The 15,554-nt window shown below is 43.0% G+C and overlaps 1 protein-coding gene across 1 annotated transcript in view; it reads right to left on the bottom strand.

Moving 5' to 3' along the window:
* PRKCA (protein kinase C alpha) overlaps window positions 1-15,554 on the bottom strand; it is a 199,320-nt gene that overhangs the window by 31,684 nt on the left and 152,082 nt on the right. The window lies entirely within an intron of this gene.

The raw sequence follows: 15,554 nt of genomic DNA, 5'->3' as shown, positions 1-15,554 counted from the left end.
GGTCTGGCTATATGTATGGACATACGAGCGGCTGTATATGTGAGCGGGTGTATGATGTCTGGCTGGATGTAAGAGGGGCTGCATGATGTCTGGCTGTATATATGAGCGGTTAGATGTCTGGCTGTATGAATGAGTGGGTGTATGATGTCTGCATGTATGTATGGGAGGCAGTATGCTGTACGGCTGTACTGTATGTACCATGGGGTGTATGATGTCTGGCTGTATATGAGTGACTGTATTTATGAGTGAGTACATGATGTCTGGCTGGATGTAAGAGGGGCTGCATGATGTCTGGCTGTATATATGAGTGGGTGTATGATGTCTGCATGTATGTATGGGAGGCAGTATGCTGTACGGCTGTACTGTATGTACCATGGGGTGTATGATGTCTGGCTGTATATATGGGAGGATGTATGATGTCTGGCTGTATATATGGGAGGATGTATGATGACTGGCTGGATGTATGAGTAGCTGTGTGATGTCTGGCTGGATGTATGACGTCTGGCTTTATGACAGGATGTATGCATGAGAAGATGTATGTACAGTTGTGGCCAAAAGTATTGACACCCCTGCAATTCTGTCAGATAATACTCAGTTTCTTCCTGAACATGATTGCAAACACAAATTCTTTGTTATTATCTTCATTTTAGGCCTCTTTCACACTTCAGTTGTTTGGCGTCAGTTTGAAACCGCCATTTTCGTCAAATAGCGGATCTGCCATTTTTTTTTTGGCGGATCCGCTATTTTCCCATAGACATGCATTAGTGACAGATTGTGGCGGATGGTCGTCCGTTCCATCCGCCATGCGACGGATCCGTCGAGATTTGGCGGACGTCTATCTAGACATTGACGGACATTATAACTTTTTTTGTCTGCGCCGAAATGGCGGTTCACAACGGATCCGTCGCGTCCGCCATTCCATAGAATGGCCGCCTATGGGCGACGGATCCGTCACGACCGTCATTTCGGCGGATCCGTCACTCCAATCCGCTTTTTCAATTGCGCATGCTCCAAAAAGTAGATACTTTTCCCAGACAACCCCCAAGTAACTGATCTGTCAAAAAAACGGATCCGTTAGAACCGTTTTCTCAACAATTGTGACGGATCCGTCGATCCGTCACTATGTCGGAGCAGACTGACACCAAACAACTGAAGTGTGAAAGAAGCCTAATTTGTCTTCCTTACATGTGGCACCTAACAGGTGTTGGCAATAACTAAATCACACTTGCAGCCAGTTGACATGGATTAAAGTTGACTCAACCTCTGTCCTGTGTCCTTGTGTGCACCACATTGAGCATGGAGAAAAGAAAGAAGACCAAAGAACTGTCTGAGGACTTGAGAAACCAAATTGTGAGGAAGCATGAGCAATCTCAAGGCTACAAGTCCATCTCCAAAGACCTGAATGCTCCTGTGTCTACCGTGTGCAGTGTCATCAAGAAGTGTAAAGCCCATGGCACTGTGGCTAACCTCCCTAAATGTGGACGGAAAAGAAAAATTGACAAGAGATTTCAACGCAAGATTGTGCGGATGTTGGATAAAGAACCTCGACTAACATCCAAACAAGTTCAAGCTGCCCTGCAGTCCGAGGGTACAGCAGTGTCAACCCGTACTATCCGTTGGCGTCTGAATGAAAAGGGACTGTATGGTAGAAGACCCAGGAAGACCCCACTTCTTACCCCGAGACATAAAAAAGCCAGGCTGGAGTTTGCCAAAACTTACCTGAAAAAGCCTAAAACGTTTTGGAAGAATGTTCTCTGGTCAGATGAGACAAAAGTAGAGCTTTTTGGGCAAAGGCATCAACATAGAGTTTACAGGAGAAAAAAAGAGGCATTCAAAGAAAAGAACACGGTCCCTACAGTCAAACATGGCGGAGGTTCCCTGATGTTTTGGGGTTGCTTTGCTGCCTCTGGCACTGGACTGCTTGACCGTGTGCATGGCATTATGAAGTCTGAAGACTACCAACAAATTTTGCAGCATAATGTAGGGCCCAGTGTGAGAAAGCTGGGTCTCCCTCAGAGGTCTTGGGTCTTCCAGCAGGACAATGACCCAAAACACACTTCAAAAAGCACTAGAAAATGGTTTGAGAGAAAGCACTGGAGACTTCTAAGGTGGCCAGCAATGAGTCCAGACCTGAATCCCATAGAACACCTGTGGAGAGATCTAAAAATGGCCGTTTGGAGAAGGCACCCTTCAAATATCAGGGACCTGGAGCAGTTTGCCAAAGAAGAATGGTCTAAAATTCCAGCAGAGCATTGTAAGAAACTCATTGATGGTTACCGGGGGCTGTTGGTCGCAGTTATTTTGGCTAAAGGTTGTGCAACCAAGTATTAGGCTGAGGGTGCCAATACTTTTGTCTGGCCCATTTTTGGACTTTTGTGTGAAATGATCAATGTTTTGCTATTTGCTTCATTCTCTTTTGTGGTTTTTTCATTTAAGACAAATTAAATGAAGATAATAATACCAAAGAATTTGTGTTTGCAATCATTTTCAGGAAGAAACTGAGTATTATCTGACAGAATTGCAGGGGTGTCAATACTTTTGGCCACAACTGTATCAGCGACTGTATGATATCTGACTATATATGAGGGGCTGTATGATGTCTGACTATATATGAGGGGCTGTATGATGTCTGACTGTATATGAGGGGCTGTATGATGTCTGACTATATATGAGGGGCTGTATGATGTCTGACTGTATATGAGGGGCTGTATGATGTCTGACTATATATGAGGGGCTGTATGATGTCTGACTATATATGAGGGGCTGTATGATGTCTGACTGTATATGAGGGGCTGTATGATGTCTGACTGTATATGAGGGGCTGTATGATGTCTGACTATATATGAGGGGCTGTATGATGTCTGACTATATATGAGGGGCTGTATGATGTCTGACTATATATGAGGGGCTGTATGATGTCTGACTGTATATGAGGGGCTGTATGATGTCTGACTATATATGAGGGGCTGTATGATGTCTGACTATATACGAGGGGCTGTATGATGTCTGACTATATATGAGGGGCTGTATGATGTCTGACTATATATGAGGGGCTGTATGATGTCTGACTATATATGAGGGGCTGTATGATGTCTGACTATATATGAGGGGCTGTATGATGTCTGACTGTATATGAGGGGCTGTATGATGTCTGACTATATATGAGGGGCTGTATGATGTCTGACTGTATATGAGGGGCTGTATGATGTCTGACTATATATGAGGGGCTGTATGATGTCTGACTATATATGAGGGGCTGTATGATATCTGACTATATATGAGGGGGGGCTGTATGATGTCTGACTGTATATGAGGGGCTGTATGATGTCTGACTATATATGAGGGGCTGTATGATGTCTGACTGTATATGAGGGGCTGTATGATGTCTGACTGTATATGAGGGGCTGTATGATGTCTGACTGTATATGAGGGGCTGTATGATGTCTGACTGTATATGAGGGGCTGTATGATGTCTGACTATATATGAGGGGCTGTATGATGTCTGACTGTATATGAGGGGCTGTATGATGTCTGACTATATATGAGGGGCTGTATGATGTCTGACTGTATATGAGGGGCTGTATGATGTCTGACTGTATATGAGGGGCTGTATGATGTCTGACTGTATATGAGGGGCTGTATGATGTCTGACTATATATGAGGGGCTGTATGATGTCTGACTATATATGAGGGGCTGTATGATGTCTGACTGTATATGAGGGGCTGTATGATGTCTGACTATATATGAGGGGCTGTATGATGTCTGACTATATATGAGGGGCTGTATGATGTCTGACTATATATGAGGGGCTGTATGATGTCTGACTGTATATGAGGGGCTGTATGATGTCTGACTGTATATGAGGGGCTGTATGATGTCTGACTGTATATGAGGGGCTGTATGATGTCTGACTATATATGAGGGGCTGTATGATGTCTGACTGTATATGAGGGGCTGTATGATGTCTGACTATATATGAGGGGCTGTATGATGTCTGACTGTATATGAGGGGCTGTATGATGTCTGACTGTATATGAGGGGCTGTATGATGTCTGACTGTATATGAGGGGCTGTATGATGTCTGACTGTATATGAGGGGCTGTATGATGTCTGACTATATATGAGGGGCTGTATGATGTCTGACTATATATGAGGGGCTGTATGATGTCAGACTATATATGAGGGGCTGTATGATGTCAGACTATATATGAGGGGCTGTATGATGTCTGACTATATATGAGGGGCTGTATGATGTCTGACTGCATATGAGGGGCTGTATGATATCTGACTGTACATGAGGGGCTGTATGATGTCTGACTATATATGAGGGGCTGTATGATGTCTGACTATATATGAGGGGCTGTATGATGTCTGACTGTATATGAGGGGCTGTATGATGTCTGACTGTATATGAGGGGCTGTATGATGTCTGACTATATATGAGGGGCTGTATGATGTCTGACTATATATGAGGGGCTGTATGATGTCTGACTGTATATGAGGGGCTGTATGATGTCTGACTATATATGAGGGGCTGTATGATGTCTGACTGTATATGAGGGGCTGTATGATGTCTGACTATATATGAGGGGCTGTATGATGTCTGACTGTATATGAGGGGCTGTATGATGTCTGACTGTATATGAGGGGCTGTATGATGTCTGACTATATATGAGGGGCTGTATGATGTCTGACTGTATATGAGGGGCTGTATGATGTCTGACTGTATATGAGGGGCTGTATGATGTCTGACTATATATGAGGGGCTGTATGATGTCTGACTATATATGAGGGGCTGTATGATGTCTGACTATATATGAGGGGCTGTATGATGTCTGACTATATATGAGGGGCTGTATGATGTCTGACTGTATATGAGGGGCTGTATGATGTCTGACTATATATGATCGGCTGTATGATGTCTGACTATATATGAGGGGCTGTATGATGTCTGACTATATATGAGGGGCTGTATGATGTCTGACTATATATGAGGGGCTGTATGATGTCTGACTGTATATGAGGGGCTGTATGATGTCTGACTATATATGATCGGCTGTATGATGTCTGACTATATATGAGGGGCTGTATGATGTCAGACTATATATGAGGGGCTGTATGATGTCTGACTATATATGAGGGGGGGCTGTATGATGTCTGACTATATATGAGGGGGGGCTGTATGATGTCTGACTGTATATGAGGGGCTGTATGATGTCTGACTGTATATGAGGGGCTGTATGATGTCTGACTGTATATGAGGGGCTGTATGATGTCTGACTGTATATGAGGGGCTGTATGATGTCAGACTATATATGAGGGGGGGCTGTATGATGTCTGACTATATATGAGGGGCTGTATGATATCTGACTATATATGAGGGGCTGTATGATGTCTGACTATATATGAGGGGCTGTATGATGTCTGACTGTATATGAGGGGCTGTATGATGTCTGACTATATATGAGGGGGGGCTGTATGATGTCTGACTGTATATGAGGGGCTGTATGATGTCTGACTATATATGAGGGGGGGCTGTATGATGTCTGACTATATATGAGGGGCTGTATGATGTTTGACTATATATGAGGGGCTGTATGATGTCTGACTGTATATGAGGGGCTGTATGATGTCTGACTATATATGAGGGGCTGTATGATGTCTGACTGTATATGAGGGGCTGTATGATGTCTGACTATATATGAGGGGCTGTATGATGTCTGACTATATATGAGGGGCTGTATGATGTCTGACTATATATGAGGGGCTGTATGATGTCTGACTGTATATGAGGGGCTGTATGATGTCTGACTATATATGAGGGGCTGTATGATGTCTGACTATATATGAGCGGCTGTATGATATCTGACTATATATGAGCGGCTGTATGATGTCTGACTATATATGAGGGGCTGTATGATATCAGACTATATATGAGGGGCTGTATGATGTCTGACTGTATATGAGGGGCTGTATGATGTCTGACTGTATATGAGGGGCTGTATGATGTCTGACTGTATATGAGGGGCTGTATGATGTCTGACTGTATATGAGGGGCTGTATGATGTCTGACTATATATGAGGGGCTGTATGATGTCTGACTATATATGAGGGGCTGTATGATATCAGACTATATATGAGGGGCTGTATGATGTCTGACTGTATATGAGGGGCTGTATGACGTGTGACTATATATGAGGGGCTGTATGATGTCTGACTATATATGAGGGGCTGTATGATATCTGACTATATATGAGGGGCTGTATGATGTCTGACTATATATGAGGGGCTGTATGATGTCTGACTATATATGAGGGGCTGTATGATGTCTGACTATATATGAGGGGCTGTATGATGTCTGACTGTATATGAGGGGCTGTATGATGTCTGACTGTATATGAGGGGCTGTATGATGTCTGACTGTATATGAGGGGCTGTATGATGTCTGACTGTATATGAGGGGCTGTATGATGTCTGACTGTATATGAGGGGCTGTATGATGTCTGACTATATATGAGGGGCTGTATGATATCTGACTATATATGAGGGGCTGTATGATGTCTGACTGTATATGAGGGGCTGTATGATATCTGACTATATATGAGGGGCTGTATGATATCTGACTATATATGAGGGGCTGTATGATGTCTGACTGTATATGAGGGGCTGTATGATGTCTGACTATATATGAGGGGCTGTATGATGTCTGACTATATATGAGGGGCTGTATGATGTCTGACTATATATGAGGGGGGGCTGTATGATGTCTGACTATATATGAGGGGCTGTATGATGTCTGACTATATATGAGGGGCTGTATGATATCTGACTATATATGAGGGGCTGTATGATGTCAGACTATATATGAGGGGCTGTATGATATCTGACTGTATATGAGGGGCTGTATGATGTCTGACTATATATGAGGGGCTGTATGATGTCTGACTATATATGAGGGGCTGTATGATGTCTGACTATATATGAGGGGGGGCTGTATGATGTCTGACTATATATGAGGGGCTGTATGATGTCTGACTATATATGAGGGGCTGTATGATATCTGACTATATATGAGGGGCTGTATGATGTCAGACTATATATGAGGGGCTGTATGATATCTGACTGTATATGAGGGGCTGTATGATGTCTGACTATATATGAGGGGCTGTATGATGTCTGACTGTATATGAGGGGCTGTACGATGTCTGACTATATATGAGGGGCTGTATGATGTCTGACTATATATGAGGGGGGGCTGTATGATGTCTGACTATATATGAGGGGCTGTATGATGTCTGACTATATATGAGGGGCTGTATGATGTCTGACTGTATATGAGGGGGGGCTGTATGATGTCTGACTATATATGAGGGGCTGTATGATGTCTGACTATATATGAGGGGCTGTATGATGTCTGACTGTATATGAGGGGCTGTATGACGTGTGACTATATATGAGGGGCTGTATGATATCTGACTATATATGAGGGGCTGTATGATATCTGACTGTATATGAGGGGCTGTATGATGTCTGACTATATATGAGCGGCTGTATGATATCTGACTATATATGAGCGGCTGTATGATGTCTGACTATATATGAGCGGCTGTATGATATCTGACTATATATGAGGGGGGCTGTATGATGTCTGACTATATATGAGGGGCTGTATGATGTCTGACTATATATGAGGGGCTGTATGATGTCTGACTATATATGAGGGGCTGTATGATGTCTGACTATATATGAGGGGCTGTATGATGTCTGACTATATATGAGGGGCTGTATGATGTCTGACTATATATGAGGGGCTGTATGATGTCTGACTATATACGAGGGGCTGTATGATGTCTGACTGTATATGAGGGGCTGTATGATATCTGACTATATATGAGGGGCTGTATGATATCTGACTATATATGAGGGGCTGTATGATATCTGACTGTATATGAGGGGCTGTATGATGTCTGACTGTATATGAGGGGCTGTATGATATCTGACTATATATGAGGGGCTGTATGATGTCTGACTGTATATGAGGGGCTGTATGATATCTGACTATATATGAGCGGCTGTATGATGTCTGACTATATATGAGGGGCTGTATGATGTCTGACTATATATGAGGGGCTGTATGATGTCTGACTATATATGAGGGGCTGTATGATGTCTGACTGTATATGAGGGGCTGTATGATGTCTGACTATATATGAGGGGCTGTATGATATCTGACTATATATGAGGGGCTGTATGATGTCTGACTGTATATGAGGGGCTGTATGATGTCTGACTGTATATGAGGGGCTGTATGATGTCTGACTGTATATGAGGGGCTGTATGATATCAGACTATATATGAGGGGCTGTATGATGTCTGACTGTATATGAGGGGCTGTATGATGTCTGACTATATATGAGGGGCTGTATGATGTCTGACTGTATATGAGGGGCTGTATGATGTCTGACTGTATATGAGGGGCTGTATGATGTCTGACTGTATATGAGGGGCTGTATGATGTCTGACTGTATATGAGGGGCTGTATGATATCTGACTATATATGAGGGGCTGTATGATGTCTGACTGTATATGAGGGGCTGTATGACGTGTGACTATATATGAGGGGCTGTATGATATCTGACTATATATGAGGGGCTGTATGATGTCTGACTATATATGAGGGGCTGTATGATGTCTGACTGTATATGAGGGGCTGTATGATGTCTGACTATATATGAGGGGCTGTATGATGTCTGACTGTATATGAGGGGCTGTATGATGTCTGACTGTATATGAGGGGCTGTATGATGTCTGACTATATATGAGGGGCTGTATGATGTCTGACTGTATATGAGGGGCTGTATGATATCAGACTATATATGAGGGGCTGTATGATGTCTGACTGTATATGAGGGGCTGTATGATGTCTGACTATATATGAGGGGCTGTATGATATCTGACTGTATATGAGGGGCTGTATGATGTCTGACTGTATATGAGGGGCTGTATGATGTCTGATTATATATGAGGGGCTGTATGATATCTGACTATATATGAGGGGCTGTATGATGTCTGACTGTATATGAGGGGCTGTATGATGTCTGACTATATATGAGGGGCTGTATGATGTCTGACTATATATGAGGGGCTGTATGATGTCTGACTGTATATGAGGGGCTGTATGATATCTGACTGTATATGAGGGGCTGTATGATGTCTGACTGTATATGAGGGGCTGTATGATGTCTGACTGTATATGAGGGGCTGTATGATGTCTGACTATATATGAGGGGCTGTATGATGTCTGACTGTATATGAGGGGCTGTATGATGTCTGACTGTATATGAGGGGCTGTATGATATCTGACTATATATGAGGGGCTGTATGATATCTGACTATATATGAGGGGCTGTATGATGTCTGACTATATATGAGGGGCTGTATGATGTCTGACTGTATATGAGGGGCTGTATGATATCTGACTATATATGAGGGGCTGTATGATGTCTGACTGTATATGAGGGGCTGTATGATGTCTGACTGTATATGAGGGGCTGTATGATGTCTGACTATATATGAGGGGCTGTATGATGTCTGACTATATATGAGGGGCTGTATGATGTCTGACTGTATATGAGGGGCTGTATGATGTCTGACTATATATGAGGGGCTGTATGATATCTGACTATATATGAGGGGCTGTATGATGTCTGACTGTATATGAGGGGCTGTATGATGTCTGACTGTATATGAGGGGCTGTATGATGTCTGACTGTATATGAGGGGCTGTATGATGTCTGACTATATATGAGGGGCTGTATGATGTCTGACTATATATGAGGGGCTGTATGATGTCTGACTGTATATGAGGGGCTGTATGATGTCTGACTGTATATGAGGGGCTGTATGATGTCTGACTGTATATGAGGGGCTGTATGATATCTGACTATATATGAGGGGCTGTATGATATCTGACTGTATATGAGGGGCTGTATGATGTCTGACTGTATATGAGGGGCTGTATGATGTCTGACTGTATATGAGGGGCTGTATGATATCTGACTATATATGAGGGGCTGTATGATGTCTGACTGTATATGAGGGGCTGTATGATGTCTGACTATATATGAGGGGCGGTATGATGTCTGACTGTATATGAGGGGCTGTATGATGTCTGACTATATATGAGGGGCTGTATGATGTCTGACTGTATATGAGGGGCTGTATGATATCTGACTGTATATGAGGGGCTGTATGATGTCTGACTATATATGAGGGGCTGTATGATGTCTGACTATATATGAGGGGCTGTATGATATCTGACTATATATGAGGGGCTGTATGATGTCAGACTATATATGAGGGGCTGTATGATATCTGACTATATATGAGGGGCTGTATGATATCTGACTATATATGAGGGGCTGTATGATGTCTGACTGTATATGAGGGGGGGCTGTATGATGTCTGACTATATATGAGGGGCTGTATGATGTCTGACTATATATGAGGGGGGGCTGTATGATGTCTGACTATATATGAGGGGCTGTATGATGTCTGACTATATATGAGGGGCTGTATGATGTCTGACTGTATATGAGGGGCTGTATGACGTGTGACTATATATGAGGGGCTGTATGATATCTGACTATATATGAGGGGCTGTATGATGTCTGACTATATATGAGGGGCTGTATGATGTCTGACTATATATGAGGGGCTGTATGATGTCTGACTGTATATGAGGGGCTGTATGATGTCTGACTATATATGAGGGGCTGTATGATGTCTGACTATATATGAGGGGGGCTGTATGATGTCTGACTATATATGAGGGGCTGTATGATGTCTGACTGTATATGAGGGGCTGTATGATGTCTGACTATATATGAGGGGCTGTATGATGTCTGACTATATATGAGGGGCTGTACGATGTCTGACTATATACGAGGGGCTGTATGATGTCTGACTGTATATGAGGGGCTGTATGATGTCTGACTATATATGAGGGGCTGTATGATGTCTGACTGTATATGAGGGGCTGTATGATATCTGACTGTATATGAGGGGCTGTATGATATCTGACTATATATGAGGGGCTGTATGATGTCTGACTATATATGAGGGGCTGTATGATGTCTGACTGTATATGAAGGGCTGTATGATGTCTGACTGTATATGAGGGGCTGTATGATGTCTGACTGTATATGAGGGGCTGTATGATGTCTGACTGTATATGAGGGGCTGTATGATGTCTGACTATATATGAGGGGCTGTATGATGTCTGACTATATATGAGGGGCTGTATGATATCTGACTGTATATGAGGGGCTGTATGATGTCTGACTATATATGAGGGGCTGTATGATGTCTGACTGTATATGAGGGGCTGTATGATGTCTGACTGTATACGAGGGGCTGTACGATATCTGACTATATACGAGGGGCTGTACGATATCTGACTATATACGAGGGGCTGTATGATGTCTGACTATATATGAGGGGCTGTATGATGTCTGACTATATATGAGGGGCTGTATGATGTCTGACTATATATGAGGGGCTGTATGATGTCTGACTATATATGAGGGGCTGTATGATGTCTGACTATATATGAGGGGCTGTATGATGTCTGACTATATATGAGGGGCTGTACGATGTCTGACTATATACGAGGGGCTGTATGATGTCTGACTATATATGAGGGGCTGTATGATGTCTGACTATATATGAGGGGGGCTGTATGATGTCTGACTATATATGAGGGGCTGTATGATGTCTGACTATATATGAGGGGCTGTATGATGTCTGACTATATATGAGGGGGGCTGTATGATGTCTGACTATATATGAGGGGCTGTATGATGTCTGACTGTATACGAGGGGCTGTACGATATCTGACTATATACGAGGGGCTGTACGATGTCTGACTATATATGAGGGGCTGTATGATGTCTGACTATATATGAGGGGCTGTATGATATCTGACTATATATGAGGGGCTGTACGATGTCTGACTATATACGAGGGGCTGTATGATGTCTGACTATATATGAGGGGCTGTATGATGTCTGACTATATATGAGGGGGGCTGTATGATGTCTGACTATATATGAGGGGCTGTATGATGTCTGACTGTATATGAGGGGCTGTATGATGTCTGACTATATATGAGGGGCTGTATGATGTCTGACTGTATATGAGGGGCTGTATGATGTCTGACTGTATATGAGGGGCTGTATGATGTCTGACTATATATGAGGGGCTGTATGATGTCTGACTATATATGAGGGGGGCTGTATGATGTCTGACTATATATGAGGGGCTGTATGATGTCTGACTGTATATGAGGGGCTGTATGATGTCTGACTATATATGAGGGGCTGTATGATGTCTGACTGTATATGAGGGGCTGTATGATATCTGACTATATATGAGGGGCTGTATGATGTCTGACTGTATATGAGGGGCTGTATGATGTCTGACTATATATGAGGGGCTGTATGATGTCTGACTGTATATGAGGGGCTGTATGATATCTGACTATATATGAGGGGCTGTATGACGTCTGACTGTATATGAGGGGCTGTATGATGTCTGACTGTATATGAGGGGCTGTATGATGTCTGACTGTATATGAGGGGCTGTATGATGTCTGACTGTATATGAGGGGCTGTATGATGTCTGACTATATATGAGGGGCTGTATGATGTCTGACTGTATATGAGGGGCTGTATGATATCTGACTATATATGAGGGGCTGTATGATATCTGACTGTATATGAGGGGCTGTATGATGTCTGACTGTATATGAGGGGCTGTATGATATCTGACTATATATGAGGGGCTGTATGATGTCTGACTGTATATGAGGGGCTGTATGATATCTGACTATATATGAGGGGCTGTATGATATCTGACTGTATATGAGGGGCTGTATGATGTCTGACTGTATATGAGGGGCTGTATGATATCTGACTATATATGAGGGGCTGTATGATGTCTGACTGTATATGAGGGGCTGTATGATATCTGACTATATATGAGCGGCTGTATGATGTCTGACTATATATGAGGGGCTGTATGATGTCTGACTATATATGAGGGGCTGTATGATATCTGACTATATATGAGCGGCTGTATGATGTCTGACTATATATGAGGGGCTGTATGATGTCTGACTATATATGAGGGGCTGTATGATGTCTGACTATATATGAGGGGCTGTATGATGTCTGACTATATATGAGGGGCTGTATGATGTCTGACTGTATATGAGGGGCTGTATGATGTCTGACTATATATGAGGGGCTGTATGATGTCTGACTGTATATGAGGGGCTGTATGATATCTGACTATATATGAGGGGCTGTATGATGTCTGACTGTATATGAGGGGCTGTATGATGTCTGACTGTATATGAGGGGCTGTATGATGTCTGACTGTATATGAGGGGCTGTATGATATCAGACTATATATGAGGGGCTGTATGATGTCTGACTGTATATGAGGGGCTGTATGACGTGTGACTATATATGAGGGGCTGTATGATATCTGACTATATATGAGGGGCTGTATGATGTCTGACTATATATGAGCGGCTGTATGATGTCTGACTATATATGAGGGGCTGTATGATGTCTGACTATATATGAGGGGCTGTATGATGTCTGACTATATATGAGGGGCTGTATGATGTCTGACTGTATATGAGGGGCTGTATGATGTCTGACTGTATATGAGGGGCTGTATGATGTCTGACTGTATATGAGGGGCTGTATGATGTCTGACTATATATGAGGGGCTGTATGATGTCTGACTGTATATGAGGGGCTGTATGATGTCTGACTATATATGAGGGGCTGTATGATATCTGACTGTATATGAGGGGCTGTATGATGTCTGACTGTATATGAGGGGCTGTATGATGTCTGACTATATATGAGGGGCTGTATGATATCTGACTATATATGAGGGGCTGTATGATGTCTGACTGTATATGAGGGGCTGTATGATATCTGACTATATATGAGGGGCTGTATGATATCTGACTATATATGAGGGGCTGTATGATGTCTGACTGTATATGAGGGGCTGTATGATGTCTGACTATATATGAGGGGCTGTATGATGTCTGACTGTATATGAGGGGCTGTATGATGTCTGACTATATATGAGGGGCTGTATGATGTCTGACTGTATATGAGGGGCTGTATGATGTCTGACTGTATATGAGGGGCTGTATGATATCTGACTATATATGAGGGGCTGTATGATATCTGACTATATATGAGGGGCTGTATGATGTCTGACTGTATATGAGGGGCTGTATGATGTCTGACTGTATATGAGGGGCTGTATGATATCTGACTATATATGAGGGGCTGTATGATATCTGACTATATATGAGGGGCTGTATGATGTCTGACTGTATATGAGGGGCTGTATGATGTCTGACTATATATGAGGGGCGGTATGATGTCTGACTGTATATGAGGGGCTGTATGATGTCTGACTATATATGAGGGGCTGTATGATGTCTGACTGTATATGAGGGGCTGTATGATATCTGACTGTATATGAGGGGCTGTATGATGTCTGACTGTATATGAGGGGCTGTATGATGTCTGACTGTATATGAGGGGCTGTATGATGTCTGACTATATATGAGGGGCTGTATGATGTCTGACTGTATATGAGGGGCTGTATGATGTCTGACTATATATGAGGGGCTGTATGATGTCTGACTATATATGAGGGGCTGTATGATGTCTGACTGTATATGAGGGGCTGTATGATGTCTGACTATATATGAGGGGCTGTATGATGTCTGACTGTATATGAAGGGCTGTATGATGTCTGACTGTATATGAGGGGCTGTATGATGTCTGACTGTATATGAGGGGCTGTATGATGTCTGACTATATATGAGGGGCTGTATGATGTCTGACTGTATATGAGGGGCTGTATGATGTCTGACTATATATGAGGGGCTGTATGATGTCTGACTATATACGAGGGGCTGTACGATGTCTGACTATATACGAGGGGCTGTATGATGTCTGACTATATATGAGGGGCTGTATGATGTCTGACTATATATGAGGGGCTGTATGATGTCTGACTATATATGAGGGGCTGTACGATGTCTGACTATATACGAGGGGCTGTATGATGTCTGACTATATATGAGGGGCTGTATGATGTCTGACTATATATGAGGGGCTGTATGATGTCTGACTATATATGAGGGGGGCTGTATGATGTCTGACTATATATGAGGGGCTGTATGATGTCTGACTATATATGAGGGGCTGTATGATGTCTGACTATATATGAGGGGGGCTGTATGATGTCTGACTATATATGAGGGGCTGTATGATGTCTGACTGTATACGAGGGGCTGTACGATATCTGACTATATACGAGGGGCTGTACGATGTCTGACTATATATGAGGGGCTGTATGATGTCTGACTATATATGAGGGGCTGTATGATGTCTGACTATATATGAGGGGCTGTACGATGTCTGACTGTATATGAGGGGCTGTATGA

This window comes from Ranitomeya variabilis, chromosome 4 (assembly GCF_051348905.1).
Source record: "Ranitomeya variabilis isolate aRanVar5 chromosome 4, aRanVar5.hap1, whole genome shotgun sequence".
In the NCBI taxonomy this organism is placed as follows: Eukaryota; Metazoa; Chordata; class Amphibia; order Anura; family Dendrobatidae; genus Ranitomeya; species Ranitomeya variabilis.
The sequence above is the reverse complement of the archived record's forward strand: the minus strand, read 5'-3'. Positions and strand labels throughout refer to the sequence as shown.